The sequence below is a fragment of the Aquarana catesbeiana genome, linkage group LG02, assembly GCF_042186555.1.
Source record: "Aquarana catesbeiana isolate 2022-GZ linkage group LG02, ASM4218655v1, whole genome shotgun sequence".
In the NCBI taxonomy this organism is placed as follows: Eukaryota; Metazoa; Chordata; class Amphibia; order Anura; family Ranidae; genus Aquarana; species Aquarana catesbeiana.
The window spans coordinates 220,339,488-220,365,409 of record NC_133325.1 but is presented as its reverse complement, the minus strand read 5'-3'; the positions used below and the strand labels follow the sequence as shown (position 1 = coordinate 220,365,409).

The following is a 25,922-nucleotide window of genomic DNA, read 5'->3' as shown; positions in this document are numbered from 1 at the left end:
CCCTAGAAGGACCATGACAGCCCCCTTGTCTAAATGTGGAGGCAGAAGTATATTTGCTAATGTTTTTATAGGTTTTTAAAGTGAATTTCAACATTTTGGAATGGATAGTTGGGCTAGAATTTGGATGCAAGATCTTGATTTAAACACCATACAGTTCTGACAATTCACCTTTGTTACACTGGTTTCCTTTAGGCATATAAAGATAGATTAGTAGGCCCATATTCAAGGAATGTAGAAGAATTTGAGGATGAATGCATGCAAAATATCTCTGCAGAGAGTGGATGCTTGTATGAGAAGGCAATGTAAAAGGCATGCTATAGGGTGTACTCAGCACTAATGAATTGGAGTGCTGCATTAAGTAAGAATAATTTGTGAGCTTGGTAATTCCTGTGGTGGAATTGTAAGAAATATATCAGAATAGGTAGTATCAGGGGGTATATAAAGAGAGATAATATAAAGTAGATAAAAGAGGAGGGGTATGTACTTTTTTTTAATTTGCATCATGCTTGAAGTTATTGTAGCCCTATTAGTGCACTTGCAACAAGACAATTGAGTACTGTCCATGATACTTTTTTAATTTGCACTAACATCCAAATTTTCAGGAAAAGCTTTAGGGGAGTGCCACCTTCTTCGAAGCCCAAGCAGTACCAGTACACAAAATATTAACAGAATGTTGAGTAAGACAATCTCTGCAAACAAACATATACAGCAATAGTAATTCAAATTGGATAGCTAAAAAGATAAGACAGGGAAAGGGTTGTAGACTGGAAGAGGGAGTAACAGTCACCGGGGTGACTGGAGGGAGCCATAAAACTGTTGGATAGCAATTAAAAAAAAAAGAGGCCCACATTTAGTCTATTATCTTTTTTCACCCATAAATCAAACGAAAAATTGACTATTCAAACACACATGTCAATTCTAAAATATCAAATATGGTATACTTACCTGCTTTGTGCAATGGTATTATGCAGAGGAGATTCAGAGGAGCCCAAGCCTCCTCTCCTGGAGTCCCCCACCAGTGTTCCAGGTTCTTCCTCTTCTTCGTGAGCCACCATAAGAATTGTCTTCCTATGGTGGCTCACCTGGGGGCTTGCTCTCAAGCCAGGCTGTGTGCATCCATAGATACATGTAGCTTGACTTGGCTCCGCCCCCATTACCTGCTCACAGGATTTGATTAACAGCAGCAGGAGTCAATGGCTCTCACTGCTCTTACTGAGTCCTGGGAAGAGAGGAAGAGAGAGCAGCTCCGCTGCACTCGGGCACAGCACTTGAACGAGATAGGACTCTGTACAACCAGGGGGAGATAAAACCACTGGGACATTTTTTACCTTAATGCAGGGAATGCATTAAGATAAAAGAGAGTTTTTCCTTTACAACCACTTTAATGTGTAATCAAAGTCTGTGATGAAGGTGCATTCAACCTTTATCTAATGTATTCTTATAAACCTGTAAAATACATTTCAAATTCTGTATAGAATGTACTACATTCTATATACTTTGTTTATATATTGCACACTTATATATGCACTCATATTCTACGCATGACACTAATAATGTTTTTATTGTGTATTCACATTCTTTAGATTGATAATAAACTAGTCCACCCATGTACTGCCTACAACTGTAATATTAAAGTGGTTGTAAAGTCAGAAGGTTTTTTTTATCTTAACTTAACTTCTGTGTGCAGCAGCCCTCCTGATACTTACCTGAGCCCAATCTCTATCAAGCTGCTTGCTGTGGGGGCACTCAACAGGAAGGAGGGGCCAGGAGCTCCAGCCAGGGACCTGAAAAGAGGAGGATCTGGGCTGCCCTGTGCAAAACCCCTGTACAGAACAGGTAAGTATAACATGTTCGTTATTTTAATAGAAAAAAAATTAGACTTTGCAATCACTTTAATGTGATACCTATGTAAACATGGTTAACTTCAATAAATGGAACAGTTATGCCCTGTACACACGACCGGTTTGAAGGTTTGTACGACTGAGTTCCGACGGAATTCTGCTCAAGCTCTCTTGCATACACACGGTCACACCGGACCGTCCAGAATGCGGTGACGTACAACACGTACAACAGGACTAGAAAACGGAAGTTCAATAGCCAGTAGCCAATAGCTTCCGTCTCGTACTTACTTCAGAGCATGCGTCGTTTTTGGTGTGTCGGAACAGCATACAGACGGGCGTTTTTTTCGATAGTAATTTGTTCGGTCGGAAAAATATAGAACATGTTCTCTATCTAAGTCCGTTTGAATTTTCGACAGAAAAAGTCAGATGGGGCATACACACGGTCGGAATATACGATGAAAAGCTCCCATCGGACTCTTTCTGTCGGAAATTCCGCTCGTGTGTACGCGGCATTACAGTATTTGGAAAGATGCTGGGTGTATCTCGAGTCTGTTCCCTACTGCAGTCGTTATTTTTAATTTAGAACCACTGATCAATGTTAGGAGAGGTGTTACCTATCTATAAAATTTCCAAGACAAAGCCTTTTCAAAACACCTCAGTGCTCCTTATTTATATTCCACCTTATGCAAAAAACGTTACTTGCTGTGTGCTTCAGAAACACCCACCAGAATTATATGACATTGAAACAATAAAAGGTCTAAAAGCTGGACCACCACTTTGTAAAGCTTCTCAGTCACTTGTTGCTTGCCTGCGTTCTATGCCACACCCAAGACAGCGTTCCCTGCTAATGCCCTGTACACACGGTCGGACATTGATCGGACATTCCAACAACAAAATCCATGGATTTTTTCCGATGAATATTGGCTCAAACTAGCCTTGCATACACACGCTCACACAAAGTTGTTGGAAAATCCAATCGTTCTGAACGCGGTGACGTAAAACACGTACGTCAGGACTATAAACGGGGCAGTAGCCAATAGCTTTCATCTCTTAATTTATTCTGAGCATGCGTGGCACTTTGTGCGTCGGAATTGTCCACACACGGTCGGAATTTACGCAAACGGATTTTGTTGTCGGAAAATTTTATAGCCTGCTCTCAAACTTTGTGTGTCGGAAATTCCAATGGAAAAAGTCTGATGGAGCCCACACACGGTCGGAATTTCCGACAACAAGCTCCGATCGCACATATTCCGTCAGAAAGTCCGACCGTGTGTACAGGGCATAAGACTTATGCCCTGTACAGACGATCCAAAAATTGGACGACAAATTGTCCATTTTTTTTTTTTCAATGCTAGTCGTATATTGAACCTGAATAGGTTATTAAAGTAACGAAAATTCTTGTATGACTGAATAAAAAATCGGAAGTGATGTCATGTGTTGTAGTGTATTTGTATTGTATTTTCTGTGCTGATTAAACGAAAATCGTACGATCTGGTATCGTACGGGAACATTTTTCGTGTTTGTCCAATCAGATAATATCAGAAAATCCGATCATTATGAACGTGGTGATGTAAAACATGTACGTCGAGACTATGAACGGGGCAGTAGCCAATAGCTTTCGTTTCTTAATTTATTCTGAGCATGCGTGGCACTTGCATCGGATTTGTGTACACACGATCGGAAAATTTTATAGCAAGCTCTCAAACTTTGTGTGTCGGAAATTCCTTTGGAAAATGTGTGATTAAGCCTACACATGGTCAGAATTTCCAACAACAAGGTCCTATCACACATTTTCCATCGGAAAATCCTATCGTGTGTACAGGGCATTGGTATTTTTCTTTTTACTCCAGTGAGTCTGTGTAGGTGCACTTCTCCACTCGAATGTCACGTGCGTACTCCTGAAATCTCCCTCAATCATGTGTTTTGTCACCAAAGAACATTTTTCTTTGAAAAATTTCCTTGGTAAAGAGACTTCAGCAGAATCTAAATTACATGTAGGTTCCCCCTACATACACAACACTATTGCTAGTTTAAGGATGTTTATGACTGCAAAGTCATTTGTCTGTGCTTGGTCCCGTTGACCGATGTTGTGGGGGACCTTATGTGCAGGATGGATTTTGGCTGTTTGCCTCTCTATGTATGTGAAGGCAGACAGGGTACCTCTGGAACTATGAAGAGAGCTGCCACATTTGGCGGTCTCAATGTACCAGTACTCCCGAGTTAAAGCTATTGCAACAATAGCCAATATTGCTACAGATTTGCCTGGATAACGGTTTACGCTGAGGTGGAGTCCCTTCTAGTTATTTACTTCAAGGCAAATTTACACTTTATCCCTGGCTATATCATATAGGGAGGGGGATCTAATACTACACCTCCATATTGTTAGATACTATATTGTAATTACTACCATTTATTTAAAGAACGCATACAGCTTAGCTGGGAACAATGACAATGAGCCATCTAGTTAAGAGATTTACACTTAAATACAAAATATTTGTTTCTACATGATCTAGTTTCTTGCTGCCTGAGAGTGTTTCTATCCTTCAAAAAAAAAATGGTGAAGACAGTATGGATGCATTATCCATATATTCGAAGTACCTGCCCTTCTATTGATTGCTAGGTAAGCAAGCTGTCTGGGTGATAAGGTTTTTAATTATGGATGCTGATTTGACCATAATATTTATTCTAGATATCTTGACCTATGTTAGGTGGTCCTACATCCCTACCTTTATAGCTTCTGGTAGTACACCCTTTCTAGCAAACTTTGCCTAAAAACAGAGATTTTTAGTTCACATACATTGCAATACATGTTTAAAGATGGCCAACTACATCAAAGCAATACCTCGCTGGCCAGTCCTTACTCTGCTCTCCAAAATACACCAATACCTCCCCTTTAGCAACTGATGGATTACGTATATGTATAGGCTATTGGGATTTGAGCATGTATATATTATTTCTTTTATAGCTCCTGGGATCCTACCAGACTTTTATGCTTGCAGGGAATGCAGATCAATCCGATGCTCATCGGTATTTTATAAATGTTATGAATATGACACATTATACATTTAAGAGATTTGAAATATACTGATTTATGTTATATTTTGCAACAATCCATATTGTCATATGACTATTTACACTTGTATACTGTAAAATTAATACCTCTTTAATTCTCCTCCTGAAGAAGTTTCTTTGTCCACTAAATGCATTAAGGTGTTGTGAACCCAATACATGTTGTGTTGGTGTTGTGAACCTTAATACATATTTGTGACTGTATAACAAATATAGAGATAAAAATAATAATATTGGCTATTAAAAGATATGTGTTGATGGGCCCAGAATGAGGGTTTCTTTTTTATTCTTTATTTGTATAGTGCGCTCTTTTATTACGCCTCTTTTGTAATACATTTTTGTATTTAAAAAAGTTAACTATTTTTAATATTACTTCAAAGATTGACATTGTTATCTTATCTTAAAAGTTCCATTGGGTTGGTTTTTGGTTTAGAGCAATCAAAAACAGAAACCATGTGTACCTAATATAGCTATATTCTTTGACTTATTAAAACACTCCACTGGCCCCCTAAGCAGTTCCTGGTGAAAAAACCTAGGCAAGACTGATAAGAAATGTAGCTAACATATCAAGCCATCACATCAATTATTTCATATTAGCTAAAACTCCAGATATTGTCTTGCCTAATTAGAACTGCATGGGATCTGTTACATTTCTCCCAGTGTGAATGACCCAATTGTCTCACCTCAGATGTCTTTAATAATAATAACATAGACACCTATTTAAAGTGCACCTGTACCCAGACTATACGCATTCTAGTATTTACTTATTCTTCATAGCAGTAAAAAGACTTTAATACAAGCATTCACTGACCTCGGTAGCTGCAGGCACTATCAGAAATTAATCTTTAATTTCATAACCATAATCATCTAGTGGGGGTGCATCAGAGGAGGAAGGGTGCAGCAAAATGTGAGCACAGTTGTAAGGGACACCAAGTGCAGGTATCCAGCAGCAGGGGGACCAGTTCAGTGTAGCTGCACTTGGGAAGCTGAAACTAGACTGTGTATGATTGAATACAGATTTTTTTTGTAGCTTTAACAGGAGGACAGCCATGCAGGGAAAGGCATCCAGCAAGACGCCACATCTGCATGTGTATGAATGCTGTCTCCTTTGGCAACAGTCTTTAATCGTTTCTAACACAAAGTATAATGGTTTCTTCACTTCCACTACAATCACTTCATGTCGTTTTTTAACTCACTGGGCTCCCAGTCTCTCACTAGACTATTTGATTCGCTGCCACTAAATCCCTTGAGCTCCTCCAATCTTCACAGTAGTATCTTCCTTAAGTATCACTCCTGCTTCTCCGCTGGGTCCCTAGCTTGGCACTCAAGATACTTTTCAAGCTTCACCCCTGCTGGCCTGCTCGGTCCCTTGCTTGACACACAAGGCTGCTCTGCAAGCGTCACCTCCGCTTGCTGGGTCCCTGGCTTGATACTCGCTAAAGTTTCCCGATTCTTCCCCTTCCCGGTTGGTGAGAATACTGCTCCGGTACTTGCTTCGGCTACTCACTGTGGTCGCTGGTAATAAGGTGGTTGGTCCCTTAGTGGCGACAGCTTCCCCACTACCTCCGACCATGACACGTTCTCCGGCCGGCAGAACCGTCACTTCTGGTTGGGCTGCAAGCTACAATCCCAACCCTGCACTGCTCTCTCTTGCTTCTGGATAGGTCCTTAGACAGCCTAGCAGCCAGATGTGCCCGGGATAGTCCCAAACTCCGGCCTAGCAGCCCAAGCAATACAACACACCTCCACCCAGACAGCCATCCAGGTGGTACAGAACCCTGATCACCTGACTCCACCCAAATATATAGGTTCTCCCAGCAGGCCAAGGGATTCAAAAAAACCCTTGTCCATTGGCTGAGATACCCCATAAACCCATAATCTGATCTTGCATTGCCCTTCTCATATCTAATGCCACCAGGGGTACCCGGCCACCTAGCAGCAGAAGAGAAAAGTGAAGCAATGCCAGACTTAGGGAGAAATCAATTGATCCCTAACAATTAGCCAAGGTAGTTACTTCTGGCAGGTACATTTAGGAGCAACCCTGCCTAAACTCCAGGGTGCTACATTTAATAATGAAACAAAACCCATCCAACAGCAAACAGAATACACAGCAAAAGTAATTATATACTGTACATGAACCATAAATTATATGACAAAAAAAACCTTACCAGCCACCGAACTAAAATGCATTTTATATAACAAAAAAAAGAACAAGTATAAACAGGGTAAGACAGTGGATGCAATAGGGAAGGAGGCCAGAACTAGGATCAGGAATAAGGGAAGCAGATCTGAAGTAGCAGGTCACAGAATGGAGGTACAGTAACAGAATCACAGCAGAAGTCGGGATCAAGGTCAGTTATAAGGCACACAGGCAAATCACTGATCCCGTAACGGAAATTAGGGAAAGAGTTATATAACTTCCCAGAAGCCAGCCTCAGGTGAGACTGATTACTATGATCACCTGGCTACTGGGAGACATCCAATGGGGACATTCAGCTCTGGGGACCACAATGCCACCAGCAGGTGATCCAGGTCCTAACAGTCCCCCCCAACCTATAGCAGTGGTCTCCAGATGCCCCACCTAGCCTTGATCATAACAATCCATATGAGAAGCCTTATTGCTGGATAAGTCCGAAAAGAAAGTCTCCCATCATCATTATGTGAAGACACATTCAATTTCTTGAGGCCAAAGTCTGTCAACTCCCAGGATACCCTGCCTCGTGGGTCTGGCAACTGGTTGGGTGTCCCACCACCACGGTCTGGAAACTGGCTGAGTGCACTGACAACTGGATCCTCAGAGATAAATTAACCTTGGCACCTCAAGTCCCTCAAGGCAGCAGGTAACCCATCGTTAGGGTACCATGAATTAGCACTAGGGTCATTTAATAGCACCAGAATCCCGACACCAGGGTCTCATTGTAAACAAATAGCTTGCTTAGTTTTTATGACTTGTTCTACAAACCAACTACCACCTAGGTCTTTCCAGGGCACTGGTTACCCCACCCGGGTTTCCTAATGCACTTGAAGTTGCAGTAATGGCACCCGAGTTGTGGCAAGATACAGATGTTACTCTGCCACTTCCCAGAAGATCACTACTACTAGGGCTATTATGGCAAATGCAGTTACCAGATAGAGAGGTAATGACCAGCAGACCAGACCAGCAGGCTTTGGCACAACATGAGCAATACATTGCAAAAAGGGACTCAGGCAAGGCGGCTCTAGGAATCTTAGACCAGACGGGCAACTCATGCCAGACATGCAGCAAACACAGAGACCCAGAGGTATCAGATCTGTCAGCTAGGGAAAGCTTAACCCTAGTTCCAGAGACTGTCTGAGCATTGGTCACCGGATCATAGGAGGCAGGCTGGGCAGCAGACAATAGCTCATCAGAGGCAGGCTAGTCAGTGGGTACCGCATCAGAGGCAGGCTGGGCAGCAGACACTGAATCATCATAGGTAGGCTGGGCAGTGGGCACCAGATCATCAGAGGCAGGCTAGGCAGCAGGCGCAGGACCTGCAGAGTCAGACTAGGCAGTAGGCAACACATCAGCAAATTCAGGCTGGGAAGCAGGTGGTGTATCAGCTGCAGCAGGCTGGTCACTGTGTAGAGAATCAGACTGTACCATGGGTGAAGTATCAATGGAGTCAGAAAGGAGGACCAGAACATTGATATGGTGTATAGTGACTTTAAAGGAGTTGTAAAGTCATAAGGTTTTTAATCTTAATGCATTCTATTCATTAAGATATAAAACATTATGTGTGCAGCCTCCCCAACACCCCCTAATTACTTACCTGAGCCCCATCTCTCTGCAGCGATGTCCACGAGTGTCTTAGCCATCCGGGACTCTCCTCCTGATTGGCTGAGACACAGCAGAGGCGCCATTGGCTCCCATGGCTGTCAATCAAAGTTAGTTAGCCAATCAGGAGAGAGAGGGGCAGAGCTGGGCTGCAGCTCCATGTCTGAATGGACACAGGGAGCTGTGACTCGGCTCTGGTGCCCCCATAGGGGGCTGAAGATGTTCACCAATTAGGAACCTGCCCGGATCAACTAAGCAGTGCACCACCCGATTATACTCTTTATCCTTAACCTGTAACACCCCTAGATGCATCTCAAGAGCAAATGCTAACAGCAGATACATCCCAGTTCCCAAGTGCAGATGATCTGGTCGTTTAGAGCTCAGTGTTATGTAATAAATATCGAGTGTAGGTATCCGGCAGCAGCAAGGGTGACCAGTTCAGTGTAGCTACACTTAGGAAGCTGAAATCAGCTGAGATTTACCTTAGGTTCACACATCTGGGTTTCTGCGGGCCGTGTTTGCGCGGGCATGGCAGCCCATTCATTCAAATGGGCTGCCGTGCCTGCTTTTCCAGCAGAAAAAGGTGCATGCACCTTTTTGAAAATGTGGCCCGCAGGGAAATCACATTTTTGAACATCCAAGTTCCCTGCACTTCCTGCACCTGCACACGCAATGCGAGTTTAGATGTGTGTGGGTGCCATTCAGACCAACTAAACACCTTTACAAACTACATTTAGAAGGGCAGCGTGTGCATAACAATTGTTTAGATAGACAAAACTTATATAGGATAACTATTCTTTTAAATACTTTAAAAAAGATTATTAAGCCATGGTTAACACCGATGCAGTGTGATTTCTATGCGTTTTCATTTTTTCTATGCGTTTTTCGTTTTTTGATTTGAAGGAGCAGTCGCTGTGCTATTTTGCAGCAATTCTGATGCAATTTCTGTTCTGGCTAGTTTTGTGACATTAGGAATCGGTACATACTTGTATGTCTGTACCATACTTGTTCCTTTTTTCACAATAAAATGATATTTTGACCATGAAAAAAATAAATAGGTAAATACTTCCTGGTTTTGGTGGAGTGGTCTCTTTCTTTCGCACTGAGATCGCAATGCATTTGAACACCTATGTGTTTTCACTGCTGTTTCCATTCAGGTCTGTGGGGCTCAAAAATGCACTACATTGCACCAAACACACACACATGATCCTTTCAGAAATTGCATCACGTTTATAAAGCATAGGTGTGAATGACCTCCATAGAAAACTATGTTAACCCCCTTTGACATGCGGTTCAGTGCATTCTGCAAAACATCCATAAGAGCATCAGTGTGAACCAGGGCTAAAAGGAACAAGTTAAAACATAATTACTTGTTATTCTTTGACCAGCAGGGAGAGAACAGCTTATTAAGGAAAATTAAAAGAGACAAATTTCATAGCAAAACTGTGAAATTTATTAACCACGGATCTATCAATGCTTGGTTTATTATTAATGTGCCTATGCACATTAATGTTTGGGAATTGTTTTGACTTCAATGATTTTTTATGATTTTTCACTATTAGATGCACTTATGAGATCAGTTTTGATTTTTGGTTAACAATTTAAGGTTAGCGCGATTCTAAGTTTCTAGATTGTCCATATTTTTAACCTTCCTGGGCCACAGTGGAAGAAGGGGAATTGTCTTGGCCACACATAAAATACACTAACAATAAGGATAGCTGATGAGCAGAAAAAGCCGGGCAAATCACAAGTTAACGATCACCGATATAGATATGTACCTATCTTATTATAAAAGTAAAAGAGAGCAACATAAAACTAGTGCAATATTTGGTTCGATGAATGTAGTAGCAATTGTCAGTGAATTCTCAAGGTGCTCATCAGATATATTGGTTCTAATTTTTCCCTTCATGTGCTTCATTCTTGCAAACAGTTGCTCACAAATATAGCTGCTGCTGAAAATTGATGACATGAATAAGGCGGGATTGTGAAAAGTGGGATATTTTTCTTTGGGAAGATAAAACTTATGAAAGTCCCGACACAGTCAAAATTCTGTTAGATGGCATGTGTTCACCAGAGATAAATGCATTTTTAAAAAAAATTCCCCAAAAAATAAATTTTTTTAAAGAAGTTTATGTTTTTGTGGTGGGCCGCATTCATAGCTGTCTTCAGCTGCATGCAGCCCGTGTGCCATAGGTTGGACACCCCTGGTCTAAGCCTGAAGTATTATTGATAGAAAAATTCCATATACTTTTTTTTATGTCTATATGTATAATAGAACACGTTCCTCATACACCAGTAGAACTACAAGGTAATACCCTCTCATTAGTTATGAAAAAAATGATTAAATTATAGTTTTCACCTTAAGTTTATCATTCAACCCCATTGGGGCTAATGTATTGAGTAGAGCTGGGAAAATTAAAGATTAATTCCTCGATTAATCGTTAATTTTTTTGATCGGTACTTACCTCTCCGCCGGCTTCCGGTCTTCAGGGAGTTCCGTCGGAGATCCTGTGACACCACGGACATCGACGTCACCGGACTCCTCCCCCCTTCCCCAAGTGCCTCTGTTTGAAGGGAAGGGAAGGGGGGAGGAGTCCGGTGACATCGATGTCCGTGAAATCATAAATTGAGGAAGACAGATCCTAACGATTTGATTGATCTCACTGGTCAAAGTTTTCAGATAAACATCTATGTAAATCCTGGACTTGGCTATGAAAATCAACATATCTGAGGGCTTTCCTGGCTGTAAGTCAGTTTGACGATGAACTGACATTGATTGGTTATCCGGCAATCAAGAAACATTTATGATAAGGGCACTTTTTTTCCAAAGAGCTGACACTTTGCTGTCTCAGCAGGTGATGGATGTCTCTGGCTCTCCATCGGTCCCCCTGATGCACAACGGTGCTATCTAAATAGACTCCAGGGTGACGCCGTAGCCCAGCCCCACTGAGGAAGTTCTGATTGAACGTAACGTGCATGGAGGGAGGAACTACGCATGACGTCAGCTAAAAGTAGTTGGATCTGTATGTGCATTATAATTAATCAAAATTAGTCGATTAATTGATAAAAAAAAATTGATTAATCGAACATGAAAATTTTAATCAGTAACAGCCCTAGTATTGAGGGTGAAGATCCAGAAAGTTTCTCAGTGACACTTGTGTGGCAATACTATCCTGTTTATATATAACAGCTACAATGGCCTCTAGACACAGCTAGCCAATGAAAATATAATGGTTTGTTCCAGCAGAGAATCCTCCCAAGTTTATTTAGTGATCATCGTAAGGCCTCATGCACAGTGGGCATTTTTTCTAGAGGCGTTTTTTTAGTTTTTTTTTCTGCCTCTAAATGCCCCTCAGGGCTCTGTAGAAGAAGGGCTTTCCTTCAAAACGCATCAGCCAGCAAGAACCAAGGCTGGGCCCCCCCCCACACACTAGTGATTCCAGGCGGTCTGGGAGTGTTCAGCCACGGTGTGGCTTGATGAGTGTATTTTATCACCTTTTGTTTGTGAGTAGATTTTAATTGTTTACCAATTTTAATATATATTTGTTGGATAATGCACTAGGCCAGTGCGCCCTCTTTCTTTTATTCATTTCTGCAGTGCTGTAAGGACAACCCTAGTCCTAGAGGGCAGCAAGGCTCCTGAAGAACATCCACATAGGCATGGTGGAACAGTAACTATTGGGCCCATTCACGTATGCGCAGGAATATTGCTGTTGGCACCTCAGTGGGGGAGGAGGGAGATTTACTAAAGCTGGAGCACTCAGAATCTGATGCAGCTCTGCTTGGTAGCCAGCTTCTAACTTCAGCTTGTTCAATTAAGCTTTGACACAAAACATAGAAACTGATTGGTTTCCATGCAGAGCAGCACCAGATTTTGCACTCGCCAGTTTTAGTAAATCTCCCCCTATGTGTTCATGCACACATAAGTGTTTACAGGCATTTGGAGGCAGGGGTGTTTAGAGGCAGAAAAAACCCACTGCCAGAGTGTTCAGGAGCAGCAGGAGTTTTGGCAGAAAAAATGCCTGACGCATCTAAACACATGTAAACAAGTATAAAAGCATTTAAATGTGCTAAAGAGGTGTTCTGGTCCCCCCCCACAAAAAAAGTAAAAGTCAGCAGCTACAAATACTGTAGCTGCTGACTTTTAATATTAGGATACTTACCTGTCCAGGATTTCCGTGATGTCGGAACCCCAGGATTCCCGTGATGTCGGATTGGCTGTCAGGGGCCGCCGCCGCCATTCCTGGTAAGGTAATCCGGCCGTGAAGCTTTTCGGCTTCACAGCCGATTCCCTGCTGCACATGCGCAAAGCACACTGCGCTTTTTTAATTGGCCGGGCGACAGAGGAAGGAGGAAGGGGGTCGATCTTCCGAGGGATGGCACCGGAAGTGGGGAGAGGGGAACCTGTCAAAAACAGGTATGCGCCCCCCCCCCCCCGAAAGGTGCCAAATGTGGCACCAGAGGGGGGGAAGAATCAGATAAGCAGAAGTTCCACTTTTGAGTGGAACTCTGCTTTAAATGCTAGGTGTGCCATTCATTTCGATGGCCAGAATAAATGAATATGCCGGACAATGAAATGAATAAATGTCCAAGCGCTTGACACGCTTAAATGTGCCTAAGCACATTTGCAAAACATTTTTGATGATGCTTTTCTCCTCCCAGGAGAAAGGCATTTAGATGAGCTGGGCAAACACCTAGTGTGCATGAGGACCAACTCTCCATACAAACTCAGAGACATTTGTTTTGCTGTAGTATACCTGGAATCATCAGAAAAAGTACTTCAAACATAGCCTTATAATTTATGTATTTACCAGTATTTATGACCTAAGTAAAGTTTCCATTTCACTTAAGATGACAAATGGAAAATGCCTTGTAAATATACACAAGAGCTCTAGATGTGACAGCAGCATATGGAATAAGGATAAGTAGTTAGGTACAGATTGATTGATCAAGAACTAGATTAGTCATTTCTCATTCCTGTGACTTAACCTGGAAGTTTATTTGACGGAAAGCCCGCTCTGGCATACAAGTTTAATTTAGAAGCTATGGGCTAGGTGATTGACGCAGAAGGTTCTGTAAATATATAACAAAGTCAACATTCAGAGGCAGAGCACACAAAACAAATGACTCTGGTTGGAGGTCTTAGTAGAGGGAAGGTCAGTCAAATTGCCAAGGTATAAATTTAGAGAAGCTGGAGGTCAACCAATGTTTTCCATTGGCATTTTAATTCTGTTAACTGTAGAACAAATCTTGTCACGACAATAAGAAATCATAGCACCTGTCAAATATATGAGACAGAAAATAAATTCCTGAAATTGCCCTAAATATGAGGGTTCACTAATTGCATTATCAAGTGTCTACCAAAATGTAAAGATGGCCATTGGCTAATTATACAAAAATAATTTTGCTAGATGTTGCTAGAAAGTTTACATTGCTCAACAAGCTTTTCTGGCCGCTGCTTATGGCTGAAATCTATGACAACCTTGCACATGTGAATCCCACTTTATACAACAGATGTATTGTATGCATGTGACAATGAACTTTCTCAGAGTTAAAAAACAAAGAGAAAACCTCAGGAGAGCAGAAAAAATTAGCTTCAAGGCTTTGTTTGATGTCATTGTGCATAAACACGGATTTTGCTGACGAGAACAAAAGGTTACACCACTCAATGTGTCTAACCTCAGTAAACTGTACACAAAAAATCTGCAGAGCGGAAAAGCAGATCTGAAGAGATATATTCCATATGATTGCAGGCAAGTTTACCATCAAATACAGCAGAGCCTGTGAGTGCAGGAGACGAAAGAATAGGACATATACCAGCTTAGTTCATCACAATGACAGCTAGAGAACATAGGTAGAAGGCGAAAGAGAGCTTTGGGGAGTATCTTTCTAGCTGTATAGAAGGAGCTACTGAATGTTATGCACTACAGTACATGGGGCACTACAGCTGCCATCTAAAGTAACAATTTTGGCATTTACTTTTTTTGTTATAAATAGTTTTTTTCTTGTTTAAACCAAATACATTTTTTCTTCATCACTGCAATATACTGTATGTATAAGGTGTGTGTGTATATATATATATATATATATATATATATATATAGATATATATCTATATATAGATATATTTAGATCTATCTATCTATCTATCTATCTATCTATCTATCTATCTATCTATCTATCTATCTATCTATCTAGATAGATATATACAGTGCTTTGAAAAAGTATTCATACACCTTGAAATTTTCCACATTTTGTCATGTTACAACCAAAAACTTACATTTATTTTATTGGGATTTTATATGACGGACCAACACAGAGTGGCACATAATTGTGAAGTGGAAGGAAAATGATAAATGGTTTTCAATTTTTTTTTACAAAATAAATATCTGAAAAGTGTGGCGTGCATCTGTATTCAGCCCCCCTGAGTCAGTACTTTGTAGAACCACCTTTCGCTGCAATTACAGCTGCAAGTCTTTTGGGTATGTCTCTACCAGCTTTGCACATCTAGAGAGTGACATTTTTGCCCATTCTTCTTTGCAAAATAGCTCAAGCTCTGTCAGATTGGATGGAGAGCGTCTGTGAACAGTAATTTTCAAGTCTTGCCACAGATTCTCGATTTGGATTTAGGTCTGGACTTTGACTGGGTCATTCTAACACATGACTTTGCTTTGATCTAAACCATTCCATTGTAGCTCTGGCTGCATGTTTAGGGCCATTGACTTGCTGGAAAGCGAAACCCCGTCCCAGTCTCAAGTCTTTTTTTTTTTTTAAAAAAAGCATCCTCACAACATGATGCTGCCACCACCATGTTTCACGGTGAGGATGGTATGTTCAGGGTGATGTGCAGTGTTAGTTTTCTGCCACACATAGAATTTTGCTTTTAGGCCAAAATGTTACATTTTGGTCTCATCTATTCAGAGCACCTTCCTCCACATGTTTGCTGTGTCCCCCATATGGCTTCTCTCAAACTGCAAACAGGACTTCTTATGGCTTTTTTTTAACAACGGCTTTCTTCTTGCCACTCTTCCATAAAGGCTAGATTTGTGGAGTGTATGACTAATAGTTGTCCTGTGGACAGATTCTCCCACCTGAGCTGTGGATCTCTGCAGCTCCTCCAGAGTTACCATGGGCCTTTTGGCTGCTTCTCTGATTAATGCTCTTCTTGCCCGGCCTGTCAGTTTAGGTGGACGGCCGTGTCTTGGTAGGTTCGCAGGTAAGCCATACTCTTTCCATTTTCCGATGATGGATTGAACAGTGCTCTGTGAGATGTTTAAAGCCTGGGATATTTTTTTATACCCTAACCCTGCTTTAAACTTCTCCACAACTTTATCCCTGACCTGTCCGGTGTGTTTCTAGGCCTTCATGATGCCGTTTGTTCTACTAAGGTTCTATAACAATCCTCTGAGGGCTTCACAGAACAGCTGTATTTATACTGAGATTAAATTGCATTGGGGGCTGAATACAAATGCACGCCACATTTTTCAGATATTTGCAAAAAAATTTGGAAAACCATTTATCTTTTTCCTTCCACTTCACAATTATGTGCTAGGTTTGTACTCTTAAGTTTACATGCCCTGGCAGAATTTATAAATTTTTGGCCATTTTTCAGAGAATATGAATGATAACACAAAACTTTTCTTTCACTCATGGTTAGTGTTTGGCTGAAGTCATTTATAATTATTAATCAACTGTGTTTACTCTTTTTAAATCATAATGGCAACAGAAACCACCTGAATGACCCTGATCAAAAGTTTACATACTCTGGTAATTTTGGCCTGATAACATGAACACAAGATCAAAGGATTTTTTCCCAGCTCCAGCAGCAGGGGGCAGGGATCAGACCGGATCAAGCAGACGTGCGTGTGGAAGCTCCGGCTTCTAGTGCTTCTAGTGCTCCGGCCACCTGGCCACCCAGCCTCCATCCCTCAGGACTATCCCGGACTCTCGGTGCATTGTACCGGGCCCCCCCTACCCCCACCAGCTACGTAGACCAGGAACGGGATTCCCGGACCCTCCTGTCAGATCCACCTAAGCCCTACCCTCACCGCTCAACCACTCCACCATACCGCCTCGGCCACAGGAACGCTTCCCGGAGCAGTCACACAGGGCACTCCGCAGCTCCGGCCAGCTCCGGCCAGCACCGGCCGCCACTCACCCCCAGCCTACATCGGCAGGCCCGTGCGCTCCATCCAACCGGGGCTAACCCACCATCCACGGACGGGACCTCGGGAGCTCTAGTATCAGGCCAGCCTGCGTCTCGGGCCTAGCCGTTGGCCATCTTGGTCCACCCAGTGCGGCAGCAATCACCACCCGGAGCTCATCCCCGGACCCCCCCATCAGGTTAGTACCGGGACCCAACTCACCATCCACGGACAGGACCTCAGCCACCTCGGGAGCTCGAGCATCAGGACAGCCCACGGCTCGGACCTAGCCCGTCGGCCATCTTGGTCCACCCAGTGCGGCCGCAATCACTACCTTCCACCCGGAGCTCATCCCGGACCCCCCCAGCAGGTTAATACCGGGACCCGGTCCCTCCCGACCCCCCCCTCCAAGGCCTGCACCAGCCCACCTCCAGGCAGGACCCACTATCCCACCGACCCCCCCTACCACGGTCCCGAACCTCCCCCCGGGCATCACCACAGCTGCCATCCAATCACCCCGTTCTCTAGCTGCTGGGCTCAGGGACAGACCACGGCTGTGGCCTAGCTCCGGCCAGCCAGCCTCCTCACACCCCAACCACACCTGTCCAGCGGGCCCCGTGCCCCTACACCGGGAACACACCCTCCTCGACATTGGACCTCACTGCAGGGGCATAGGTTACCACCGGAGACTCTGGACCTGACCAGCATCCATCTTAGATCCTCCTAGACGCAGCCGCAGCACCATTCCAACCAGTAAGTAGCTACCCTCACCCCCCTCCCCATCCTCCTCCGGACCATCCTGTACAGGTAAGCCCACCAGGGTACCCTAGTAGTTGATCCAGGGTCCTTGAGTCCGATCGCCCCTTGGGGGGTCAGGAAGGAATTTTTCCTCTGCTGTAGTAATTGGCCAGCTCAGCTAGGGGTTTTTTCGCCTTCCTCTGGATCAACAGGAGGGTGGTAGGTAGCCCTCATCACCTCCATCATCCTCCTTCAGCAACTTTGTCCTTCTCACCATGTGCAATTTCAAGTACACAGCAGACGCCCTCCACAGGCTAAGAAACACCGCCTCAACTTTACCAACCGCCACTCAAAAAAGACTAAAAAAAGAAAAATTACTAAGGACCAACCTACAATCAACCATCAAATACAAGGAGACACTAATCCAACCACAACAACTAGCATGCGCCCTGATCAACACCAGATCTGCAGTCAAGCACAGACTGGAAATCCATGACTTCATCATCGAAAACAACATAGATTGCCTCTTCATTACGGAAAGTTGGCTAACATCCGACTGCAACACCATCCTAACTGAATTGGTGCCTGAGAACTACAGCATCCTAACTGAGCATAGAATAGGAAAAAAAGGAGGAGGCCTAGAAATGATCTTCAAATCGCACCTTGCGTTCACCAAATCAACTTTACTGAACTCAGTGCCTTTCATGGAGACACTCCCCCTGCAAACAACACCCCAATACACCATTCACATACTACTATGCTACAGACCACCAGGACCAAAGATCTCCTTACACCACTCACTGAATTCATTTCAATGCACACCCTGAAAACCAAAAACCTTCTGGTACTTGGGGACTTTAATCTCTGGGCAAACACTACCCAAGACCCTATTGCGACCGCCTGCATCAACCAACTGGAAGAACTAGGTCTTCAACAGCTGATAAATGCTCCCACGCACGGTTCAGGACACACTCTAGACCTCATCTTCAAACAGAATATGGACATCAACATATTCGACAACACACCACTACCATGGACGGACCACCACGCCATCAAATTTAAAATCACCACTAACACCACCCTCCAAAAACAGAAACATGCAACAACAACACACTGGAACAGATCTCAGAAGAAACTGCACTCTGAAATCTTCAAAACCACATTATCAAACAAAATACAATCGCTAAACTTAAACCTCTCAACGGAACAAACACTCAACTCCCTAAACAAGGCATTACTACAAACAGCAGACTCAGTAGCGCCAAAACGCAGAACACTCATCCGCAAAAAAAAACTTGAGATGGTTTAATGGCACTCTCACCCTACTCAAGCAAGAACGTAGAAGAGCTGAAAGAGCATGGAGAAGAAATCCTACCAAGGAAAACCATACAAACTACAAAGTACTCACTGTGAAATACCACAAAGCAATCTTCAAAGCCAAGAAAGAACACTTCTCGAACACCATCTCAACTGCCTTAAACTGGCCGCGGGAACTTTTCAAAATAGTCGCCCAGTCAATGAACCCAACCTGCTTAGAGCCCCCAGCAAACGATACTCCAGAATTCTGCAATGAGTTATCAAATGTCTTCATCGACAAAATCAACAACATTCGGAAATCAATTCAACAGAAAAAAAAAAAACAACCTTACCCAACCAAAGCAAAAAGAGGATATCAACACGAACATCACACAACCACCGGACTTCTCCTTGACCCCAATTACCACTGACACGACCAAAAACATTATGAGAAGCCTTCGAGACAGCACATCACCAAATGACATCATTCCTACGAAACTCCTGAAAGAATGCTCCGACATCCTGGCCCCCACTATAACACACCTCATAAATCAGTCGTTCAAAGAAGGGATTGTGCCAACCACCCTCAAGCAAGGCATCGTCAAACCCCTGCTAAATAAACCCAATCTCGACCCTAAGGACCCTAACTACTGCAGACCGATAACAAGCCTCAACACCATCTCCAAGATTATGGAAAAAGCGGTAGTACAACAGCTACAACGCCACCTGGACACACATCAACTCCTGGACCCTCTGCAATTAGGCTTCCGCCCAGACCATGGCACAGAAACTGCACTTCTCAAAGTATGGGATGATGCCCTCGAAGCAGCAGATGACAGAGAATCATGACTCCTGGTACTGTTAAACCTCAGTGCAGCATTTGATACAGTGGACCACAATACTGTACTTGTCCGCCTCACAGAAGTAGCAGGAGCCACAGATTCTAATCTAAAATGGTTTGCATCCTTCTTAGAGAATCGCTCTCAGATAGTGAAACTAGGAGCATTCACCTCTGAAACCCGAACAATCTCCTGTGGAGTCCCTCAGTGTTCACCCTTGTCGCCAGTGCTATTCAACATCTACATCCGCCCACTCCACAAAATCATCAAAAAATCGGACCTCTGCTTCCACTGATACGCTGACGACACCCAAATCTACTTTCTCATCACCGGACAAAAAGACCACCATCAGCAATTAGAGAAATGTCTCACTTTGATAGATGACTGGATGACCATTAGCTCCCTCAAACTCAACGGGTCAAAAACAGAACTTCTGCTCCTACACGCTAACCAAAATCCCAAAACCAAGACTCCATGGACACCTCCCACCATCTTTGGACAGACCATCTCTCCGAGCACCAAAGCCAAGAGTCTCGGAGCTATCTTTGACTCAGAAATGACAATGGATGCACAAATAGGATCAGTAGTTAGCAGATCTCACCATCTCCTCCGCCTGCTACGCAGACTCATCCCCTTCATCCCAGAAAAGGACAAAGCAGCAGTAGTTGGAACAATCATCAATTCCCGACCCGACTATGCTAACTCACTCTACATAGGATTACCCCAATATCAGCTTGCACGCCTACAGGCCATCCAAAACGCGGCGGCAAGACTGCTAACAGGAAAAAAACCCTGGGAGTCCATTTCCCCATCCCCGAGGAGCCTACATTGGCTAACCGTAAAGAATCGGATCACATTCAAGACCCTCTGCCTCACCCACAAAGGTATACAAGGTAACGCCCCTCAATACCTCAGAGAGAAAATAAAACACTACACACCCAATCGCAATCTGCGATCATCTAACCAAAACCTCCTCCTCATCCCCAAATACCGCTACAAAGCAAGGGGAGAATGAAGATTCGCAGTTCAGGGACCTCGGCTATGGAACACTCTTCCGACTCACATCCGCATGGAAGAAAACCATCTGGCCTTCAGGAAAAAACTCAAGGCCTTCCTCTTCTAAGAAGCTGACAACACAAAACGCATTTAGCACCTTGAGGCGATTCAGTTCACATTTTCAGCGCTTTACAAATCATTTATTCATTCATTCACAAGTTGACACAAAGAGGTTTGAATGGCTATTAAAGGTAACCATCCTCACCTGTGATCTGTTTGCTTGTAATTAGTGTGTGTGTGTGTATAAAAGGTCAATGACTTTCTGAACTCCTGACAGACCCTTGCATCTTTCATCCAGTGCTGCACTGACGTTTCTGGGTTCTGAGTCATGGGGAAAGCAAAAGAATTGTCAAAGGATCTGCGGGAAAAGGTAGTTGAACTGTATAAAACAGGGATATAAAAAGATATCCAAGGAATTGAGAATGCCAATCAGCAGTGTTCAAACACTAATCAAGAAGTGGAAAATAAGGTGTTCTGTTGAAACCAAACCACGGTCAGGTAGACCAACTAAAATTTCAGCCACAACTGCCAGGAAAATAGTTCGGGATGCAAAGAAAAACCCAAAAATAACTTCAGGTGAAATACAGGACTCTCTAAAAACATGTGGTGTGGCTGTTTCAAGATGCACAATAAGGAGGCACTTTAAGAAAGATGGGCTGCATGGTCGAGTCGCCAGAAGAAAGCCATTACTATGCAAATGCCACAAAGTATCCCACTTACAATACGCCAAAAAGCACAGAGACAAGCCTCAAACCTTCTGGCACAAAGTAATTTGGAGTGATGAAATTTGTTTTTGGCCAGAACCATAAACATTACATTTGGAGAGGAGTCAACAAGGCCTATGATGAAAGGTACACCATTCCTACTGTGAAACACGGAGATGGATAGCTGATGTTTTGGGGATGTGTGAGCTACAAAGGCACAGGAAATTTTGTCAAAATTGATGGCAAGATGAATGCAGTATGTTATCAAAAAATACTGGAGGAACATTTGCATTCATCAGCCAGGAAGCTGCGCTTGGTACGTACTTGGACATTCCAACATGACAATGATCCAAAACACAAGGCCAAGTCCACCTGTCATTGGCTACAGCAGAATAAAGGGAAGGTTTTGAAGTGGCCATCTCAGTCTCCTGACCTCAATATCATTGAGCCACTCAAGGGAGATCTCAAATGTGCAGTTCATGCAAGACAGCCCAAGAATTTACAGGAACTGGAGGCTTTTTGCCAAGAGGATTGGGCAGCTTTACCATCTGAGAAGATAATGAGCCTCATCTACAAATACCACAAAAGACTTCAAGCTGTTATTGATGTTAAAGGGGGCAATACACAGTATTAAGAACTGGAGTATGTAAACTTTTGATCAGGGTCATTTGGGTAGTTTATGTTGTGATTATGATTTAAAAAGAGTAAACACAGTTAATAAATGGCTTCAGCCAAACACTAACCATGAGTGAAAGAAAGGTTTTTGTGTTATCATTCATATTCTCTGAAAAATGGGAAAGAAATCATAAATTCTGCCAGGGTATGTAAACTCATGAGCACAACTATATATATATATATATATATATATATATATATATATATATACATACACACACACAGAATATATATATTCCATGTACACTCACTGGCCACTGTATTAGGTACACCTGTTCAATTGCTTGGTAACACAAATTGCTAATCAGCCAATCACATGGCAGCAACTCAATGACTTTAGGCATCTAGACATGGTAAGAAAGACCTGCTGAATTTCAAACTAAGCTTTGGAATGGGGAATAAAGGGGATTTAACTGACTTTGAACGTGGCATGATTGTTGGTGCTAGAAGGGCTGGTCTGAGTAGTTCAAAAACTGCTGATCTACTGGAATTTTCATGCACAACCATCTCTAGGGTTCACAGAGAATGGTCTGAATAAGAGAAAGTATCCAGTGTGCGGAAGCCCTGAGCGTGTCACTTGCCATGTCGCCAGCTACCAGATGCCATCAGGTGTCCCCAGCGGAATCTGTCCTTATATCAGGTGCCCCCAGTGGAGTCCCTCCTTACATGAAGCCACTTAGACCACTTGGACAAGCTCAGGGCTCCCACTGATTCTGCATTATGCTTTTTTCTTGCCACCTTTGTGCTCACGGCTCCCTGGAACATTGAGTGCTTCCTTCTAGGCTGACGTGCTGGAATTGCCTTCCGTGGGAACGCAGCACACCGCTGTGGATCCGGACACTGCCATCCATCTGTCCCTGCAGAGGGCTGTATCTGCATGCACATAAGACCTTGCTATTAAGGAGGTCCACCGTTTCTGGTAAGGGTCCATCTTTATTGTCTCCTTGATTCACCGGTTGCTTGGATATCCCTTCACATTCCCTTCCTCCTTTTCCACTCACACGGGCTGTGTTCAATGAAGTGTGGTAATGTGACTCTCCTTATTCTACTCATATTTTTGATCACTTGACTGTAAACGCACTTAGTTTTTTTCATTTCAAGGAGTGTATATATCTGCACAAGATCTGCTTTCTTAGTCATCTCCCAGTTCCCTTCTGCTGGTTGGACAGAAAAGGTATCAGGTATCTGATAGGAAACTGAAATGGTGAGGCTGGTCTCTCTTGTTTCTCCAGCTCAGGCGCCACTGAGAGTGGAAAAGATAGTGTCGAGGGACAAGACAAACACAAGTGCTGATAGATGTTGGTAGCAAAACCTGGAGCTTTCAATGTAGAGCTGGTAGATCTGGACGAACATCAAGATGAGCTGAGCAGCAAGATGAACTAGTCAGGAGTCAACACGTATCAAAGAACTCAGAATGTGCTGTGGGTCAGGAGGCAGGGCTTGACAGTGCTGCCAGTTAGTTTATGGCAGGCATGTGCAGTGCTGGTTGTTCAGGACCGTAAACCAAGCCTAGGTCAGGAACTGGTGAGCAGAAGTAGGAGTGAAATCCAGTATCAGGTTAGGGGCAAGATGTAATATAATTAGAGATAATAGAATGTAATAGAATATAGAGATAATGCAGACACTCTTTCTTAGCTTGAGCACTGGAAGATAGATTACATGGAGCTAATGTAAAGAGATATTTAAGCTATGGTAACTATTATTTAAATATACAGATGATGTGTTGTATGAAAGGAGAGAAGGTTAGCACTCCTCTTGACAAGGATGGAAGAGGTCCCTATGGTCTTTACAACACGTATATGGTTAAGGCATTGTCACTTACTTTGTGGCATCTCTAACCAAGTTTTTATTTACTTATAGGGCCTCCATATCTTCTAGAGCACAAGAGCGTAATTATACAGTAAGATCCTCGCCCTACCACTTTACATAAAATAGACCCATCCATTCCAAATACCTGCTGTAGATGTTTTAAGGTCCCAGGCACCATGATTCACATTTGGAGCACGTGCCTGCTTATAACTCCTTTCTCGGACAGAATACTTCTCCTCTACTATGATTTAGTAGGGGACAAAATTATTAATTCTACTCTCATTACTGTGCTTTCGATGATGCCTGGATCCTATAAACAAAATTAAAAAAGTCATCTCCGACACTTCTTGACTTCGGCACGTACTGTTATTGCCAGGGCGTGACGAGAACCGCTACCTCCGTCGTTTGTGGATCGGGCCTGTGAAATGGACTCTATTGGTCATCTAGAAAGGTTGATCTCTTGGAAGTCGGATAAAACTGATGATTAAACCTTGACCTGGTCGGTCTGGAATCCTTTTCGACATTCCTCTAAATTTGACTCCTATCAGTAATCTCACTGACGCAATGGGGGTTATTTACTAAAGGCAAATCCACATTGTAATAAAAGTGCACTGCAAGTGCAACTGAAAGTGCACTTGCATTTCAGAGCTTCCCCTTAGATCTACAGCGACTGCACTTATAAGTGCACTTTCAAGTGTACTTGCAGTGCACTTGTAGTGCAGAGTGGATTTGCCTTTAGGAAATCAACCCCATTACTTGTTATCCTTCTTAGATGCTTGGTTTTGTTTCCCTTCATAGTGCTTGGGATCCTTTCCATTCTGCCCCCTTTCCTCCCCCCCTTTTTTTCCCTTTTTTTTCCCTCCCCTTCTTTCTCTTCTCTCTCCTATTTCGTGCTTGTCTACCCATGGTTATTGGGTTTTTATTATGTTACCTAGTCCTATCTACGCATAGTTATTATGCAAATACCCTTGGGAGGGATTCACTGTTGCCTGTGATGTTGACAACCCTCTCCTGATGAATATCCTCCAAGGTCTTCTATGTTGCTGATATGGGCCTTCTACTGACTCTTCACTCCATGCAACTGTTGGATGATCACTTACATCCCCCTTATTAGGGTGGATATGCTCCCTTGTTTTCTACCTATCAGGAAATCACCAAAGTGTACTCTTATTTGCCTTATGTACCAGTATACATGGCTTACTGTTACCGTTATATATACTGTACTGATTAAGGATCCTATCTTGAACCTCTTGACCTTTCTGTTTTTTTTTATACATATTTGTGCACAAACAAAAATCAATAAACAAAGATTAAACATAAATATACAGATGATGGATACATTTAAAGGGTGTTTTTTTTTCCTACAGTCCAGCAAAAAATGGTGATAGGTTGGACTCTGTAGGTAAGTAGGCACTAGCAGTTTCACAGACTTGGTTTCATTTAGTTCATATGTTTGCAGCCAAACAAGGCTGGGTTCTGAGTTGTAGTAGCAGCTGCAGGAGGATCGAGGCTGTCTGCCCATGGAGGCATCAGTAAGTCATTCATTCTTAGGACTCTGCAACAGTGTTTGCTTAAATCCTTAAAAGATACTGTAGGCAGACATAAAAGACTTTCATTTTATCAAATTGGTCATTGACCAAGCTTTAACATGAACTCTGGGTATTAACCCTTCACCCCATAACTAATTCTAAAATAAAAGCCTAAATCCTGACTTTAACCCATGGTCACGTGATCACCAGGTTCCGCATGTTCTATCTTTCTTCTTCTTCAGAAGAGGGTCCTTCTTCTGGTGTCCTTATCACTACCTGAGTAATGTGGACAACTTCCTATTGGCTGTCCATCTATGGAGCCTGTTCACCATAAAAAAGACAGCGACATAATGATGTCAGGGAGAGGTGACTGAGCTGCTGCAGTGCTGCATACAGCAGTCAACGCTCTTGTGGATAGGATAGGAG

At 43.0% G+C, this 25,922-nt stretch overlaps 1 non-coding gene across 1 annotated transcript; it reads left to right on the top strand.

Annotated features, from left to right (window-relative positions):
- The first annotated feature begins 23,878 nt into the window (after positions 1-23,878).
- On the top strand, positions 23,879-24,008 carry LOC141130760 (U6atac minor spliceosomal RNA). Its single transcript, XR_012242521.1, has one exon. It is a non-coding gene; the product is annotated as a U6atac minor spliceosomal RNA (small nuclear RNA).
- The last annotated feature ends 1,914 nt before the right edge of the window (positions 24,009-25,922 follow it).